The 20047-nt window shown below is 53.2% G+C and overlaps 2 protein-coding genes across 7 annotated transcripts in view; one reads left to right on the top strand and one right to left on the bottom strand.

Moving 5' to 3' along the window:
- LOC121285723 (uncharacterized protein C2orf81 homolog) overlaps positions 1–987 on the bottom strand; it is a 35436-nt gene extending 34449 nt beyond the window's left edge. The window contains exon 1 of one of the 4 annotated variants that reach the window (XM_041202482.1): positions 951–987. The gene's annotated coding sequence lies outside the window, so the exon portion shown is untranslated. Of the gene's footprint in view, positions 1–912 lie in introns of all 4 variants that reach the window. The other 3 variants (XM_041202728.1, XM_041202568.1, XM_041202648.1) reach the window with 3 other exon arrangements.
- A 76-nt stretch (positions 988–1063) lies between these two features.
- The window catches only part of wdr54 (WD repeat domain 54), a 447713-nt gene continuing 428729 nt past the window's right edge, over positions 1064–20047 (top strand). For all 3 annotated transcript variants that reach the window (XM_041193295.1, XM_041193277.1, XM_041193288.1), the window contains exon 1: positions 1064–1157. The gene's annotated coding sequence lies outside the window, so the exon portion shown is untranslated. The remainder of the gene's footprint in view (positions 1158–20047) is intronic.

Genomic DNA, 20047 nt, shown 5'->3' with positions numbered 1-20047 from the left:
CGGAGTTTACCCCCCGTCTACCCCGGAGTTTACCCCGTCTGACCCGGAGTTTAGCACCCGTCTGACCCGGAGTTTACCCCCGTCTGACCCGGAGTTTACCCCCCCCCCCCGTCTACCCCAGAGTTTACCCCGTCTAACCTGGAGTTTACCCCCGTCTAACCCGGAGTTTAGCACCCGTCTAACCCGGAGTTTACCCCGTCTAACCCGGAGTTTACCACCGTCTAACCCGGAGTTTAGCACCCGTCTAACCCGGAGTTTACCCCGTCTAACCCGGAGTTTACCCCCGTCTAACCCGGAGTTTACCCCGTCTAACCCGGAGTTTAGCACCCGTCTAACCCGGAGTTTAGCACCCGTCTAACACGGAGTTTACCCCGTCTAACCCGGAGTTTAGCACCCGTCTAACCCGGAGTTTAGCACCCGTCTAACACGGAGTTTACCCCGTCTAACCCGGAGTTTACCCCGTCTAACCCGGAGTTTACCCCGTCTGGCCCGGAGTTTACCCCGTCTGGCCCGGAATTTACCTCGTCTGGCCCGGAGTTTAGCCCCCGTCTAACCCGGAGTTTACCCCGTCTGGCCCGGAGTTTACCCCGTCTGGCCCGGAATTTACCTCGTCTGGCCCGGAGTTTAGCCCCTGTCTAACACGGAGTTTACCCCCCGTCTAACACGGAGTTTACCCCGTCTAAGCCGGAGTTTACCCCGTCTAACCCGGAGTTTACCCCGTCTGGCCCGGAATTTACCTCGTCTGGCCCGGAGTTTAGCCCCCGTCTAACCCGGAGTTTACCCCGTCTGGCCCGGAGTTTACCCCGTCTGGCCCGGAATTTACCTCGTCTGGCCCGGAGTTTAGCCCCTGTCTAACACGGAGTTTACCCCCCGTCTACCACGGACTTTACCCCAGTCTGACCCGGAGTTTACCCCGTCTAACCCGGAGATTACCCCACTCGGGCTCCAACCTGCTCCTCCGGCCGTCTCCAGGTAACAGGCTCCGCCCACGGCGCGTCAAAGGCCCCGCCCAGGCCGCGAACACGTTCCAAGCGAGACGAGACGTTGAGCGTCGTTTACTGGCGGCCGTTTCCATGGTTACGGCGGCCTAGGGGCCACGAGAAGCCTGAGAGACAGAGGGAATCAATCACGGGAGGAGAAACAGAAAACATCATCAGGTCAGAGATAGAGAGAGATTGTCCGGAATAGAGACGGACACTGACCCGCTGACAGAGAGAGAGAGAGAGAGGGAGAGACACTGACCCACTCACAGAGAGAGAGAGAGAGAGACACTGACCCACTCACAGAGAGAGAGAGAGAGAGACACTGACCCACTCACAGAGAGAGAGAGAGAGGGAGAGACACTGACCCACTCACAGAGAGAGAGAGAGAGAGAGAGACACTGACCCACTCACAGAGAGAGAGAGAGAGAGACACTGACCCACTCACAGAGAGAGAGAGAGAGGGAGAGACACTGACCCACTCACAGAGAGAGAGAGAGAGAGACACTGACCCACTCACAGAGAGAGAGAGAGACTGACCCACTAACAGAGAGAGAGACACTGACCCACTCACAGAGAGAGAGAGACACTGACCCACTAACAGAGAGAGAGACACTGACCCACTCACAGAGAGAGAGAGACACTGACCCACTAACAGAGAGAGAGACACTGACCCACTCACAGAGAGAGAGAGACACTGACCCACTAACAGAGAGAGAGACACTGACCCACTCACAGAGAGAGAGAGACACTGACCCACTCACAGAGAGAGAGAGACACTGACCCACTAACAGAGAGAGAGACACTGACCCACTCACAGAGAGAGAGACACTGACCCACTAACAGAGAGAGAGACACTGACCCACTCACAGAGAGAGAGAGAGAGACACTGACCCACTCACAGAGAGAGAGAGACACTGACCCACTAACAGAGAGAGAGACACTGACCCACTCACAGAGAGAGAGAGACACTGACCCACTAACAGAGAGAGAGACACTGACCCACTCACAGAGAGAGAGAGAGAGACACTGACCCACTCACAGAGAGAGAGAGACACTGACCCACTAACAGAGAGAGAGACACTGACCCACTCACAGAGAGAGAGAGAGAGACACTGACCCACTCACAGAGAGAGAGAGACACTGACCCACTAACAGAGAGAGAGACACTGACCCACTCACAGAGAGAGAGAGAGAGAGAGAGACACTGACCCACTCACAGAGAGAGAGAGACACTGACCCACTAACAGAGAGAGAGACACTGACCCACTCACAAAGAGAGAGAGAGACACTGACCCATACACAGAGAGAGAGAGAGACACTGACCCACTCACAGAGAGAGAGTGAGAGAGACACTTACCCACTCAGAGAGAGAGAGACACTGACCCACTCACAAAGAGAGAGAGACACTGACCCATACACAGAGAGAGAGAGAGACACTGACCCACTCACAGAGAGAGAGAATGAGAGAGAGACACTGACCCACTCACAAAGAGAGAGAGACACTGACCCACTCACAGAGAGAGAGAGAGACACTGACCCACTCACAGAGAGTGAGAGAGAGATACTGACCCACTCACAGAGAGAGAGAGACACTGACCCATACACAGAGAGAGAGAGAGACACTGACCCACTCACAGAGAGAGAGAGTGAGAGAGAGACACTAACCCACTCACAAAGAGAGAGAGACACTGACCCACTCACAGAGAGAGAGAGAGAGACACTGACCCACTCACAGAGAGAGAGAGAGAGACACTGACCCACTCACAGAGAGTGAGAGAGAGATACTGACCCACTCGCAGAGAGAGAGAGACACTGACCCACTCACAAAGAGTGAGAGAGAGATACTGACCCACTCACAAAGAGTGAGAGAGAGATACTGACCCACTCACAGAGAGAGAGAGAGAGACACTGACCCACTCACAAAGAGTGAGAGAGAGATACTGACCCACTCACAGAGAGAGAGAGAGAGACACTGACCCACTCACAGAGAGAGAGAGAGAGAGAGAGAGATACTGACCCACTCACAGAGAGAGAGAGAGAGACACTGACCCACTCACAGAGAGAGAGAGAGACACTGACCCACTCACAGAGAGAGAGAGAGAGACACTGACCCACTCACAGAGAGTGAGAGAGAGACACTGACCCACTCACAGAGAGAGAGAGAGAGACACTGACCCACTCACAGAGAGAGAGAGAGATTTACTGACCCACTCACAGAGAGAGAGAGAGAGAGACACTGACCCACTCACAGAGAGAGAGAGAGACACTGACCCACTCACAGAGAGAGAGCGAGAGACACTGACCCACTCACAGAGAGTGAGAGAGAGACACTGACCCACTCACAGAGAGAGAGAGAGAGACACTGACCCACTCACAGAGAGAGAGAGAGAGACACTGACCCACTCACAGTGAGAGAGAGAGAGACACTGACCCACTCACAGCGAGAGAGAGACACTGACCCACTAACAGAGAGAGAGACACTGACCCACTCACAGAGAGAGAGAGAGAGAGAGAGACACTGACCCACTCACAGAGAGAGAGAGACACTGACCCACTAACAGAGAGAGAGACACTGACCCACTCACAAAGAGAGAGAGAGACACTGACCCATACACAGAGAGAGAGAGAGACACTGACCCACTCACAGAGAGAGAGTGAGAGAGACACTTACCCACTCAGAGAGAGAGAGACACTGACCCACTCACAAAGAGAGAGAGACACTGACCCATACACAGAGAGAGAGAGAGACACTGACCCACTCACAGAGAGAGAGAATGAGAGAGAGACACTGACCCACTCACAAAGAGAGAGAGACACTGACCCACTCACAGAGAGAGAGAGAGACACTGACCCACTCACAGAGAGTGAGAGAGAGATACTGACCCACTCACAGAGAGAGAGAGACACTGACCCATACACAGAGAGAGAGAGAGACACTGACCCACTCACAGAGAGAGAGAGTGAGAGAGAGACACTAACCCACTCACAAAGAGAGAGAGACACTGACCCACTCACAGAGAGAGAGAGAGACACTGACCCACTCACAGAGAGAGAGAGAGAGACACTGACCCACTCACAGAGAGTGAGAGAGAGATACTGACCCACTCGCAGAGAGAGAGACACTGACCCACTCACAAAGAGTGAGAGAGAGATACTGACCCACTCACAAAGAGTGAGAGAGAGATACTGACCCACTCACAGAGAGAGAGAGAGAGACACTGACCCACTCACAAAGAGTGAGAGAGAGATACTGACCCACTCACAGAGAGAGAGAGAGAGACACTGACCCACTCACAGAGAGAGAGAGAGAGAGAGATACTGACCCACTCACAGAGAGAGAGAGAGAGACACTGACCCACTCACAGAGAGAGAGAGAGATACTGACCCACTCACAGAGAGAGAGAGAGAGACACTGACCCACTCACAGAGAGAGAGAGAGACACTGACCCACTCACAGAGAGAGAGAGAGAGACACTGACCCACTCACAGAGAGAGAGAGAGAGACACTGACCCACTCACAGTGAGAGAGAGAGAGACACTGACCCACTCACAGCGAGAGAGAGAGAGACACTGACCCACTCACAGAGAGAGAGAGAGAGAGAGAGAGACACTGACCCACTCACAGAGAGAGACACTGACCCACTCACAGAGAGAGAGAGACACTGACCCTCTCACAGTGAGAGAGAGAGAGACACTGACCCACTCACAGAGAGAGAGAGACACTGACCCCCTCACAGAGAGAGAGAGAGAGACACTGACCCACTCACAGAGAGAGAGAGAGAGACACTGACCCCCTCACAGAGAGAGAGAGAGAGACACTGACCCACTCACAGAGAGTGAGAGAGAGACACTGACCCACTCACAGAGAGAGAGAGAGAGACACTGACCCACTCACAGAGAGAGAGAGAGAGACACTGACCCTCTCACAGTGAGAGAGAGAGAGACACTGACCCACTCACAGAGAGAGAGACACTGACCCCCTCACAGAGAGAGAGAGACACTGACCCACTCAGAGAGAGAGAGAGACACTGACCCATTCACAGAGAGAGAGACACTGACCCCCTCACAGAGAGAGAGAGAGAGAGACACTGACCCACTCAGAGAGAGAGAGACACTGACCCACTCACAGAGAGTGAGAGAGAGACACTGACCCACTCACAGAGAGAGAGAGAGACACTGACCCACTCACAGAGAGAGAGAGAGACACTGACCCACTCACAGAGAGAGAGAGACACTGACCCACTCACAGAGAGTGAGAGAGAGATACTGACCCACTCACAGAGAGAGAGAGAGAGACACTGACCCACTCACAGAGAGAGAGAGAGAGACACTGACCCACTCACAGAGAGTGAGAGAGAGAGACACTGACCCACTCACAGAGAGAGAGAGAGAGACACTGACCCACTCACAGAGAGAGAGAGACACTGACCCAATCACAGAGAGAGAGAGAGAGACACTGACCCACTCACAGAGAGAGAGAGAGAGACACTGACCCACTCACAGTGAGAGAGAGAGAGACACTGACCCACTCACAGCGAGAGAGAGAGAGACACTGACCCACTCACAGAGAGAGAGAGAGAGAGTGAGAGACACTGACCCACTCACAGAGAGAGAGAGACACTGACCCACTCACAGAGAGAGAGAGACACTGACCCTCTCACAGTGAGAGAGAGAGAGAGACACTGACCCACTCACAGAGAGAGAGACACTGACCCCCTCACAGAGAGAGAGAGAGAGAGACACTGACCCACGCACAGAGAGAGAGAGAGAGACACTGACCCGCTCACAGAGAGAGAGAGACACTGACCCACTCACAGAGAGAGAGACACTGACCCCCTCACAGAGAGAGAGAGAAAGAGAGAGAGTCACTGACCCTCTCACAGAGAGAGAGAGACACTGACCCACTCAGAGAGAGAGAGGCACTGACCCACTCACAGAGAGTGAGAGAGAGACACTGACCCACTCACAGAGAGAGAGAGAGACACTGACCCACTCACAGAGAGAGAGAGACACTGACCCACTCACAGAGAGAGAGACACTGACCCACTCACAGAGAGAGAGAGACACTGACCCACTCACAGAGAGTGAGAGAGAGATACTGACCCACTCACAGAGAGAGAGAGAGAGACACTGACCCACTCACAGAGAGAGAGAGAGAGACACTGACCCACTCACAGAGAGTGAGAGAGAGAGACACTGACCCACTCACAGAGAGAGAGAGAGAGACACTGACCCACTCACAGAGATAGAGAGAGAGAGAGACACTGACCCACTCACAGAGAGAGAGTGAGAGAGAGACACTGACCCACTGACAGTGAGAGAGACACTGACCCACTCACAGAGAGAAAGAGAGACACTGACCCACTCACAGAGAGAAAGAGAGACACTGACCCACTCACAGAGAGAGAGAGAGACACTGACCCACTCACAGAGAGAGAGAGAGAGACAGTGACCCACTAACAGAGAGAGAGAGACACTGACCCACTCACAGAGAGAGAGAGACACTAACCCACTCACAGAGAGAGAGAGACACTGACCCACTCACAGAGATAGAGAGAGAGACACTGACCCACTCACAGAGAGAGAGTGAGTGAGAGACACTGACCCACTCACAGAGAGAGAGTGAGAGAGAGACACTGACCCACTGACAGTGAGAGAGACACTGACCCACTCACAGAGAGAGAGAGAGAGAGAGAGAGAGAGACACTGACCCACTCACAGAGAGAGAGTGAGAGAGAGACACTGACCCACTCACAAAGAGAGAGTGACACTGACCCATACACAGAGAGAGAGAGAGACACTGACCCACTCACAGAGAGAGAGAGACACTGACCCACTCACAGAGAGTGAGAGAGAGATACTGACCCACTCACAGAGAGAGAGAGAGAGACACTGACCCACTCACAGAGAGAGAGAGAGACACTGACCCACTCACAGAGAGAGAGAGAGAGACACTGACCCACTCACAGAGAGTGAGAGAGACACTGACCCACTCACAGAGAGAGAGAGAGAGACACTGACCCACTCACAGAGAGAGAGAGAGAGACACTGACCCACTCACAGTGAGAGAGAGAGAGACACTGACCCACTCACAGCGAGAGAGAGAGAGACACTGACCCACTCACAGAGAGAGAGAGAGAGAGACACTGACCCACTCACAGAGAGAGAGAGAGAGAGAGACACTGACCCACTCACAGAGAGAGAGAGACACTGACCCACTCACAGAGAGAGAGAGAGAGAGAGACACTGACCCTCTCACAGTGAGCGAGAGAGAGACACTGACCCACTCACAGAGAGAGAGAGACACTGACCCCCTCACAGAGAGAGAGAGAGACACTGACCCACTCACAGAGAGAGAGAGAGAGAGACACTGACCCACTCACAGAGAGAGAGACACTGACCCCCTCACAGAGAGAGAGAGAGAGACACTGACCCACTCACAGAGAGTGAGAGAGAGACACTGACCCACTCACAGAGGGAGAGAGAGAGACACTGACCCACTCACAGAGAGAGAGAGAGAGACACTGACCCTCTCACAGTGAGAGAGAGAGAGAGACACTGACCCACTCACAGAGAGAGAGACACTGACCCACTCACAGAGAGAGAGAGACACTGACCCACTCAGAGAGAGAGAGAGAGACACTGACCCATTCACAGAGAGAGAGACACTGACCCCCTCACAGAGAGAGAGAGAGAGAGACACTGACCCACTCAGAGAGAGAGAGACACTGACCCACTCACAGAGAGTGAGAGAGAGACACTGACCCACTCACAGAGAGAGAGAGAGACACTGACCCACTCACAGAGAGAGAGAGTCACTGACCCACTCACAGAGAGAGAGAGACACTGACCCACTCACAGAGAGTGAGAGAGAGATACTGACCCACTCACAGAGAGAGAGAGAGAGACACTGACCCACTCACAGAGAGAGAGACACTGACCCACTCACAGAGAGAGAGACACTGACCCTCTCACAGTGAGAGAGACACTGACCTACTCACAGAGAGAGAGACACTGACCCACTCACAGTGAGAGAGAGACACTGACCTACTCACAGAGAGAGAGAGAGAGACACTGACCCACTCACAGAGAGAGAGAGAGACACTGACCCACTCACAGAGAGAGAGAGAGAGACACTGACCCACTCACAGAGAGAGAGAGAGACACTGACCCACTCACAGAGAGTGAGGGAGAGACACTGACCCACTCACAGAGAGTGAGAGAGAGACACTGACCCACTCACAGAGAGAGAGAGAGAGACACTGACCCACTCACAGAGAGAGAGAGAGAGACACTGACCCACTCACAGAGAGAGAGAGAGACACTGACCCACTCACAGAGAGAGAGAGAGAGACACTGACCCACTCACAGAGAGAGAGAGAGAGACACTGACCCACTCACAGAGAGAGAGAGAGAGACACTGACCTACTCACAGAGAGAGAGAGAGAGACACTGACCCACTCACAGAGAGAGTGAGAGAGAGACACTGACCCACACACAGAGAGAGAGAGACACTGACCCACTCACAGAGAGAGAGTGAGAGAGCGACACTGACCCACTCACAGAGAGAGAGTGAGAGAGACACTGACCCACTCACAGAGAGAGAGAGAGAGACACTGACCCACTCACACAGAGAGAGAGAGAGAGACACTGACCCACTCACAGAGAGAGAGAGAGAGAGAGACTGACCCACTCACAGAGAGAGAGAGAGAGACACTGACCCACTCACAGAGAGAGACTCTGACCCACTCACAGAGAGAGAGAGAGACACTGACCCACTCACAGAGAGAGAGGGACACTGACCCACTCACAGAGAGTGAGAGACACTGACCCACTCACAGAGAGAGAGAGAGAAACACTGACCCACTCACAGAGAGAGAGACACTGACCCTCTCACAGAGAGAGAGAGAGTCACTGACCCACTCACAGAGAGTGAGAGAGACACTGACCCACTCAGAGAGAGAGAGAGAGACACTGACCCACTCACAGAGAGAGAGACACTGACCCTCTCACAGTGAGAGAGACACTGACCCACTCACAGTGAGAGAGAGACACTGACCTACTGACAGAGAGAGAGACACTGACCCACTCACAGTGAGAGAGAGACACTGACCTACTCACAGAGAGAGAGAGAGAGACACTGACCCACTCACAGAGATAGAGACACTGACCCACTCACAGAGAGATAGAGAGACACTGACCCACTCACAGAGAGAGAGAGAGACACTGACCCACTCACAGAGAGAGAGAGAGAGACACTGACCCACTCACAGAGAGTGAGAGAGAGACACTGACCGACTCACAGAGAGAGAGAGAGAGACACTGACCCTCTCACAGTGAGAGAGAGAGAGAGACACTGACCCACTCACAGAGAGAGAGACACTGACCCCCTCACAGAGAGAGAGAGACACTGACCCACTCAGAGAGAGAGAGAGAGACACTGACCCATTCACAGAGAGAGAGACACTGACCCCCTCACAGAGAGAGAGAGAGAGAGACACTGACCCACTCAGAGAGAGAGAGACACTGACCCACTCACAGAGAGTGAGAGAGAGACACTGACCCACTCACAGAGAGAGAGAGAGACACTGACCCACTCACAGAGAGAGAGAGTCACTGACCCACTCACAGAGAGAGAGAGACACTGACCCACTCACAGAGAGTGAGAGAGAGATACTGACCCACTCACAGAGAGAGAGAGAGAGACACTGACCCACTCACAGAGAGAGAGACACTGACCCTCTCACAGTGAGAGAGACACTGACCCTCTCACAGTGAGAGAGACACTGACCTACTCACAGAGAGAGAGACACTGACCCACTCACAGAGAGAGAGAGACACTGACCTACACACAGAGAGAGAGAGAGAGACACTGACCCACTCACAGAGAGAGAGAGAGACACTGACCCACTCACAGAGAGAGAGAGAGAGACACTGACCCACTCACAGAGAGAGAGAGAGACACTGACCCACTCACAGAGAGTGAGGGAGAGACACTGACCCACTCACAGAGAGTGAGAGAGAGACACTGACCCACTCACAGAGAGAGAGAGAGAGACACTGACCCACTCACAGAGAGAGAGAGAGAGACACTGACCCACTCACAGAGAGAGAGAGAGACACTGACCCACTCACAGAGAGAGAGAGAGAGACACTGACCCACTCACAGAGAGAGAGAGAGAGACACTGACCCACTCACAGAGAGAGAGAGACACTGACCTACTCACAGAGAGAGAGAGAGAGACACTGACCCACTCACAGAGAGAGTGAGAGAGAGACACTGACCCACACACAGAGAGAGAGAGACACTGACCCACTCACAGAGAGAGAGTGAGAGAGCGACACTGACCCACTCACAGAGAGAGAGTGAGAGAGACACTGACCCACTCACAGAGAGAGAGAGAGAGACACTGACCCACTCACACAGAGAGAGAGAGAGAGACACTGACCCACTCACAGAGAGAGAGAGAGAGAGAGACTGACCCACTCACAGAGAGAGAGAGAGAGACACTGACCCACTCACAGAGAGAGACTCTGACCCACTCACAGAGAGAGAGAGAGACACTGACCCACTCACAGAGAGAGAGGGACACTGACCCACTCACAGAGAGTGAGAGACACTGACCCACTCACAGAGAGAGAGAGAGAAACACTGACCCACTCACAGAGAGTGAGGGAGAGACACTGACCCACTCACAGAGAGTGAGAGAGAGACACTGACCCACTCACAGAGAGAGAGAGAGAGACACTGACCCACTCACAGAGAGAGAGAGAGAGACACTGACCCACTCACAGAGAGAGAGAGAGACACTGACCCACTCACAGAGAGAGAGAGAGAGACACTGACCCACTCACAGAGAGAGAGAGAGAGACACTGACCCACTCACAGAGAGAGAGAGAGACACTGACCTACTCACAGAGAGAGAGGGAGAGACACTGACCCACTCACAGAGAGAGTGAGAGATAGACACTGACCCACACACAGAGAGAGAGAGACACTGACCCACTCACAGAGAGAGAGTGAGAGAGCGACACTGACCCACTCACAGAGAGAGAGTGAGAGAGACACTGACCCACTCACAGAGAGAGAGAGAGAGACACTGACCCACTCACACAGAGAGAGAGAGAGAGACACTGACCCACTCACAGAGAGAGAGAGAGAGAGAGACTGACCCACTCACAGAGAGAGAGAGAGAGACACTGACCCACTCACAGAGAGAGACTCTGACCCACTCACAGAGAGAGAGAGAGACACTGACCCACTCACAGAGAGAGAGGGACACTGACCCACTCACAGAGAGTGAGAGACACTGACCCACTCACAGAGAGAGAGAGAGAAACACTGACCCACTCACAGAGAGAGAGACACTGACCCTCTCACAGAGAGAGAGAGTCACTGACCCACTCACAGAGAGTGAGAGAGACACTGACCCACTCAGAGAGAGAGAGAGAGACACTGACCCACTCACAGAGAGAGAGACACTGACCCTCTCACAGTGAGAGAGACACTGACCCACTCACAGTGAGAGAGAGACACTGACCTACTGACAGAGAGAGAGACACTGACCCACTCACAGTGAGAGAGAGACACTGACCTACTCACAGAGAGAGAGAGAGAGACACTGACCCACTCACAGAGATAGAGACACTGACCCACTCACAGAGAGATAGAGAGACACTGACCCACTCACAGAGAGAGAGAGAGACACTGACCCACTCACAGAGAGAGAGAGAGAGACACTGACCCACTCACAGAGAGTGAGAGAGAGACACTGACCGACTCACAGAGAGAGAGAGAGAGACACTGACCCTCTCACAGTGAGAGAGAGAGAGAGACACTGACCCACTCACAGAGAGAGAGACACTGACCCCCTCACAGAGAGAGAGAGACACTGACCCACTCAGAGAGAGAGAGAGAGACACTGACCCATTCACAGAGAGAGAGACACTGACCCCCTCACAGAGAGAGAGAGAGAGAGACACTGACCCACTCAGAGAGAGAGAGACACTGACCCACTCACAGAGAGTGAGAGAGAGACACTGACCCACTCACAGAGAGAGAGAGAGACACTGACCCACTCACAGAGAGAGAGAGTCACTGACCCACTCACAGAGAGAGAGAGACACTGACCCACTCACAGAGAGTGAGAGAGAGATACTGACCCACTCACAGAGAGAGAGAGAGAGACACTGACCCACTCACAGAGAGAGAGACACTGACCCTCTCACAGTGAGAGAGACACTGACCCTCTCACAGTGAGAGAGACACTGACCTACTCACAGAGAGAGAGACACTGACCCACTCACAGTGAGAGAGAGACACTGACCTACTCACAGAGAGAGAGAGAGAGACACTGACCCACTCACAGAGAGAGAGAGAGACACTGACCCACTCACAGAGAGAGAGAGAGAGACACTGACCCACTCACAGAGAGAGAGAGAGACACTGACCCACTCACAGAGAGTGAGGGAGAGACACTGACCCACTCACAGAGAGTGAGAGAGAGACACTGACCCACTCACAGAGAGAGAGAGAGAGACACTGACCCACTCACAGAGAGAGAGAGACACTGACCCACTCACAGAGAGAGAGAGAGACACTGACCCACTCACAGAGAGAGAGAGAGAGACACTGACCCACTCACAGAGAGAGAGAGAGAGACACTGACCCACTCACAGAGAGAGAGAGACACTGACCTACTCACAGAGAGAGAGAGAGACACTGACCCACTCACAGAGAGAGTGAGAGAGAGACACTGACCCACACACAGAGAGAGAGAGACACTGACCCACTCACAGAGAGAGAGTGAGAGAGCGACACTGACCCACTCACAGAGAGAGAGTGAGAGAGACACTGACCCACTCACAGAGAGAGAGAGAGAGACACTGACCCACTCACACAGAGAGAGAGAGAGAGACACTGACCCACTCACAGAGAGAGAGAGAGAGAGAGACTGACCCACTCACAGAGAGAGAGAGAGAGACACTGACCCACTCACAGAGAGAGACTCTGACCCACTCACAGAGAGAGAGAGAGACACTGACCCACTCACAGAGAGAGAGGGACACTGACCCACTCACAGAGAGTGAGAGACACTGACCCACTCACAGAAAGAGAGAGAGAAACACTGACCCACTCACAGAGAGAGAGACACTGACCCTCTCACAGAGAGAGAGAGAGTCACTGACCCACTCACAGAGAGTGAGAGAGACACTGACCCACTCAGAGAGAGAGAGAGAGACACTGACCCACTCACAGAGAGAGAGACACTGACCCTCTCACAGTGAGAGAGACACTGACCCACTCACAGTGAGAGAGAGACACTGACCTACTGACAGAGAGAGAGACACTGACCCACTCACAGTGAGAGAGAGACACTGACCTACTCACAGAGAGAGAGAGAGAGACACTGACCCACTCACAGAGATAGAGACACTGACCCACTCACAGAGAGATAGAGAGACACTGACCCACTCACAGAGAGAGAGAGAGACACTGACCCACTCACAGAGAGAGAGAGAGAGACACTGACCCACTCACAGAGAGTGAGAGAGAGACACTGACCGACTCACAGAGAGAGAGAGAGAGACACTGACCCACTCACAGAGAGAGAGAGAGAGACACTGACCCACTCACAGAGAGAGAGAGAGAGACACTGACCCACTCACAGAGAGAGAGAGAGAGACACTGACCCACTCACAGAGAGAGAGAGAGAGACACTGACCCACTCACAGAGAGAGAGACACTGACCTACTCACAGAGGGAGAGAGAGAGACACTGACCCACTCACAGAGAGAGTGAGAGAGACACTGACCCACTCACAGAGAGAGAGAGAGAGACACTGACCCTCTCACAGTGAGAGAGAGAGAGACACTGACCCACTCACAGAGAGATAGACACTGACCCCCTCACAGAGAGAGAGAGAGAGAGACACTGACCCCCTCACAGAGAGAGAGAGAGAGACACTGACCCACTCACAGAGAGAGAGACACTGACCCCCTCACAGAGAGAGAGAGAGAGAGACACTGACCCACTCACAGAGAGAGAGAGAGAGACACTGACCCACTCACAGAGAGAGAGAGAGAGACACTGACCCTCTCACAGTGAGAGAGAGAGAGACACTGACCCACTCACAGAGAGAGAGACACTGACCCCCTCACAGAGAGAGAGAGACACTTACCCACTCAGAGAGAGAGAGAGAGACACTGACCCATTCACAGAGAGAGAGACACTGACCCTCTCACAGAGAGAGAGAGAGACACTGACCCACTCACAGAGAGTGAGAGAGACACTGACCCACTCAGAGAGAGAGAGAGAGACACTGACCCACTCACAGAGAGAGAGACACTGACCCTCTCACAGTGAGAGAGACACTGACCCACTCACAGTGAGAGAGAGACACTGACCTACTGACAGAGAGAGAGACACTGACCCACTCACAGTGAGAGAGAGACACTGACCTACTCACAGAGAGAGAGAGAGAGACACTGACCCACTCACAGAGAGAGAGACACTGACCCACTCACAGAGAGAGAGAGAGACACTGACCCACTCACAGAGAGAGAGAGAGACACTGACCCACTCACAGAGAGAGAGAGAGAGACACTGACCCACTCACAGAGAGTGAGAGAGAGACACTGACCCACTCACAGAGAGAGAGAGAGAGACACTGACCCACTCACAGAGAGAGAGAGAGAGACACTGACCCACTCACAGAGAGAGAGAGAGAGACACTGACCCACTCACAGAGAGAGAGAGAGAGACACTGACCCACTCACAGAGAGAGAGAGAGAGAGACACTGACCCACTCACAGAGAGAGAGAGAGAGACACTGACCCACTCACAGAGAGAGAGACACTGACCTACTCACAGAGGGAGAGAGAGAGACACTGACCCACTCACAGAGAGAGTGAGAGAGACACTGACCCACTCACAGAGAGAGAGAGAGAGAGACACTGACCCTCTCACAGTGAGAGAGAGAGAGACACTGACCCACTCACAGAGAGAGAGACACTGACCCCCTCACAGAGAGAGAGAGACACTTACCCACTCAGAGAGAGAGAGAGAGACACTGACCCACTCACAGAGAGAGAGACACTGACCCCCTCACAGAGAGAGAGAGAGAGAGACACTGACCCACTCACAGAGAGAGAGAGAGAGACACTGACCCACTCACAGAGAGAGAGAGAGAGACACTGACCCACTCACAGAGAGAGAGAGAGAGACACTGACCCTCTCACAGTGAGAGAGAGAGAGACACTGACCCACTCACAGAGAGAGAGACACTGACCCCCTCACAGAGAGAGAGAGACACTTACCCACTCAGAGAGAGAGAGAGAGACACTGACCCATTCACAGAGAGAGAGACACTGACCCATTCACAGAGAGAGAGACACTGACCTCCTCACAGAGAGAGAGAGAGAGAGACACTGACCCACTCAGAGAGAGAGAGAGACACTGACCCACTCACCGAGAGTGAGAGAGAGACACTGACCCACTCAGAGAGAGAGAGAGACACTGACCCACTCAGAGAGAGAGAGAGACACTGACCCACTCAGAGAGAGAGAGAGAGACACTGACCCACTCACAGAGAGAGAGAGACACTGACCCACTCACAAAGAGAGAGAGACACTGACCCATACGCAGAGAGAGAGAGAGACACTGACCCACTCACAGAGAGAGAGAGACACTGACCCACTCACAGAGAGTGAGAGAGAGATACTGACCCACTCACAGAGAGAGAGAGAGACACTGACCCACTCACAGAGAGAGAGACACTGACCCACTCACAGAGAGAGAGAGAGAGACACTGACCCACTCACAGAGATTGAGAGAGAGACACTGACCCACTCACAGAGAGAGAGAGAGAGAGACACTGACCCACTCACAGAGAGAGAGAGAGAGAGAGACACTGACCCACTCACAGTGAGAGAGAGAGACACTGACCCACTCACAGCGAGAGAGAGAGAGACACTGACCCACTCACAGAGAGAGAGAGAGAGACACGGACCCACTCACAGAGAGAGAGAGACACTGACCCACTCACAGAGAGAGAGAGACACTGACCCACTCACAGAGAGAGAGAGAGAGACACTGACCCTCTCACAGTGAGAGAGAGAGAGAGACACTGACCCACTCACAGAGAGAGAGACACTGTCCCCCTCACAGAGAGAGAGAGAGAGAGACACTGACCCACTCACAGAGAGAGAGAGAGAGACACTGACCCACTCACAGAGAGAGAGACACTGACCCCCTCACAGAGAGAGAGAGAGACACTGACCCACTCACAGAGAGTGAGGGAGAGACACTGACCCACTCACAGAGAGAGAGTCACTGACCCACTCACAGAGAGAGAGAGAGAGACACTGACCCTCTCACAGTGAGAGAGAGAGAGACACTGACCCACTCACAGAGAGAGAGACACTGACCCACTCACAGAGAGAGAGAGACACTGACCCACTCAGAGAGAGAGAGAGACACTGACCCATTCACAGAGAGAGAGACACTGACCCCCTCACAGAGAGAGAGAGAGAGACACTGACCCACTCAGAGAGAGAGAGACACTGACCCACTCACAGAGAGTGAGAGAGAGACACTGACCCACTCAGAGAGAGAGAGAGACACTGACCCACTCACAGAGAGAGAGAGAGAGACACTGACCCACTCACAGAGAGTGAGAGACACTGACCCATACACAGAGAGAGAGAGAGAGACACTGACCCACTCACAGAGAGAGAGAGAGACACTGACCCACTCACAGAGAGAGAGAGACACTGACCCACTCACAGAGAGTGAGAGATACTGACCGACTCACAGAGAGAGAGAGAGAGACACTGACCCACTCACAGAGAGAGAGAGAGAGACACTGACCCACTCACAGAGAGTGAGAGAGACACTGACCGACTCACAGAGAGAGTGAGAGAGACACTGACCCACTCACAGAGAGAGAGAGAGAGACACTGACCCACTCACAGTGAGAGAGAGAGAGACACTGACCCACTCACAGAGAGAGAGAGAGAGAGACACTGACCCACTCACAGAGAGACAGAGAGAGACACTGACCCACTCACAGAGAGAGAAAGAGAGACACTAACCCACTCACAGTGAGAGAGAGAGAGACACTGACCCACAAACAGAGAGTGAGAGAGTTACACTGACCCACTCACAGTGAGAGAGAGAGAGACACTGACCCACTCACAGAGAGAGAGAGAGAGACACTGACCCACTCACAGAGAGTGAGAGAGAGACACTGACCCACTCACAGAGAGAGAGAGAGAGAGAGAGACACTGACCCACTCACAGTGAGAGAGACACTGACCCACTCACAGAGAGAGAGAGAGAGAGAGAGAGAGTGACACTGACCCACTCACTGAGTGAGAGAGAGACACTGACCCACTCACTGAGTGAGAGAGAGAAACTGACCCTCTCAGAGAGAGAGAGACAGTGACCCACTCACAGAGAGAGAGACACTGACCCACTTACAGAGAGAGAGAGAGAGAGAAACACTGACCCACTCAGAGAGAGAGAGAGTCACTGACCCTCTCACAGTGAAAGAGAGAAAGAGAGAGAGACACTGACCCTCTCACAGAGAGAGAGAGAGACACTGACCCACTCACAGAGAGAGAGAGAGTCACTGACCCTCTCACAGAGAGAGAGAGAGAGAGACACTGACCCACTCACAGAGAGAGAGACACTGACCCACTCACAGAGAGAGAGAGACACTGACCCACTCACAGAGAGAGAGACACTGACCAACTCACAGAGAGAGAGAGAGAGAGGGATAGACACTGACCCACTCACAGAGAGAGAGAGAGAGAGACACTGACCCACTCACAGAGAGAGAGAGAGAGAGGGAGAGACACTGACCCACTCACAGAGAGAGAGAGAGACACTGACCCACTCACAGAGAGAGAGAGAGTCACTGACCCTCTCACAGAGAGAGAGAGAGAGAGACACTGACCCAGTCACAGAGAGAGAGACACTGACCCACGCACAGAGAGAGAGAGACACTGACCCACTCACAGAGAGAGAGACACTGACCAACTCACAGAGAGAGAGAGAGAGAGGGAGAGACACTGACGCCCTCACAGAGAGAGAGAGAGAGAGACACTGACCCACTCACAGAGAGAGAGAGAGAGAGGGAGAGACACTGACCCACTCACAGAGAGAGAGAGAGCGACACTGACCCATTCACAGTGAGAGAGAGAAAGAGAGAGAGACACTGACCCACTCACAGTGAGAGAGAGAAAGAGAGAGACACTGACCCACTCACAGAGAGAGAGACACTGACCCACTCACAGAGAGAGAGAGACACTGACCCATTCACAGAGAGAGAGACACTGACCAACTCACAGTGAGAGATAGACACTGACCCACTCACAGAGAGAGAAACACTGACCCACTCACAGAGAGAGAGAAGACACTGACCCACTCTCAGAGAGAGACACTGACCCTCTCACAGAGAGAGAGAGAGAGACACTGACCCACTCACAGAGCGAGATATAGACACTGACCCACTCACAGAGAGAGAGAGAGACATTGAACCACTCACAGAGAGAGAGAGACACTGACCCACTCACAGAGAGAGAGAGAGAGAGAGACACTGAACCACTCACAGAGAGAGAGACACTGACCCACTCAGAGTGAGAGACACTGACGCACTCAGAGAGTGAGAGACACTGACCCACTCACAGAGAGAGAGAGAGACACTGACCCACTCACAGAGTGAGAGAAAGAGACACTGACCCACTCACAGAGAGAGAGAGAGAGAGACACTGACCCACTCACAGAGAGAGAGAGAGAGGGAGAGACAATGACCCACTCACAGAGAGAGAGAGAGAGCGACACTGACCCACTCACAGTGAGAGAGAGAAAGAGAGAGAGTCACTGACCCTCTCACAGAGAGAGGGAGACACTGACCCACTCACAGAGAGAGAGAGAGAGAGACACTGACCCACTCACAGAGAGAGAGAGAGACCCTGACCCTCTCACAGTGAGGGAGAGAGTCACTGACCCTCTCACAGAGAGAGAGAGACACTGACCCACTCACAGAGAGAGAGAGATACTGACCCACTCACAGAGAGAGAGAGAGAGAGACACTGACCCAATCACTGTGAGAGACACTGACCCACTCACAGAGAGAGACACTGACCCACTCACAGTGAGAGAGAGACTGACATTGACCCACTCACAGTGAGAAAGACACTGACCCACTCACAGAGAGAGAGAGAGAGAGACACTGACCCACTCACAGAGAGAGAGAGAGACACTGACCCACTTACTGAGTGAGAGAGAGACACTGACCCACTCACTGAGTGAGAGAGAGACACTGACCCACTCACTGAGTGAGAGAGAGACACTGACCCACTCACTGAGTGAGAGAGAGAAACTGACCCTCTCAGAGAGAGAGACAGTGACCCACTCACAGAGAGAGAGACACTGACCCACTTACAGAGAGAGAGAGAGAGAGACACTGACCCACTCAGAGAGAGAGTCACTGACCCTCTCACAGTGAAAGAGAGAAAGAGAGAGAGACACTGACCCTCTCAGTGAAAGAGAGAGAGAGAGTCACTGAACCTCTCACAGAGAGAGAGAGACACTGACCCACTCACAGAGAGAGAGAGACTGACATTGACCCACTCACAGAGAGAGAGAGAGACACTGACCCAATCACAGGGAGAGAGAGAGAGACGCTCACCCACTCACAGTGAAAGAGAGAGAGCGAGTCACTGACCCTCTCACAGAATGAGAGAGAGACACTGACCCACTCACAGAGAGAGAGAGAGTCACTGACCCTCTCACAGAGAGAGAGAGAGAGACACTGACCCACTCACAGAGAGAGAGACACTGACCCACTCACAGAGAGAGAGAGACACTGACCCACTCACAGAGAGAGAGACACTGACCCACTCACAGAGAGAGAGAGAGAGAGGGAGAGACACTGACCCACTCACAGAGTGAGAGAGAGAGACACTGACCCACTCACAGAGAGAGACAGAGAGAGGCACTGACCCACTCACAGAGAGAGAGAGAGAGGGAGCGACAATGACCCACTCACAGAGAG

The sequence above is a fragment of the Carcharodon carcharias genome, chromosome 1, assembly GCF_017639515.1.
Source record: "Carcharodon carcharias isolate sCarCar2 chromosome 1, sCarCar2.pri, whole genome shotgun sequence".
NCBI classification, from domain to species: domain Eukaryota; kingdom Metazoa; phylum Chordata; class Chondrichthyes; order Lamniformes; family Lamnidae; genus Carcharodon; species Carcharodon carcharias.
The sequence above is the reverse complement of the archived record's forward strand: the minus strand, read 5'-3'. Positions and strand labels throughout refer to the sequence as shown.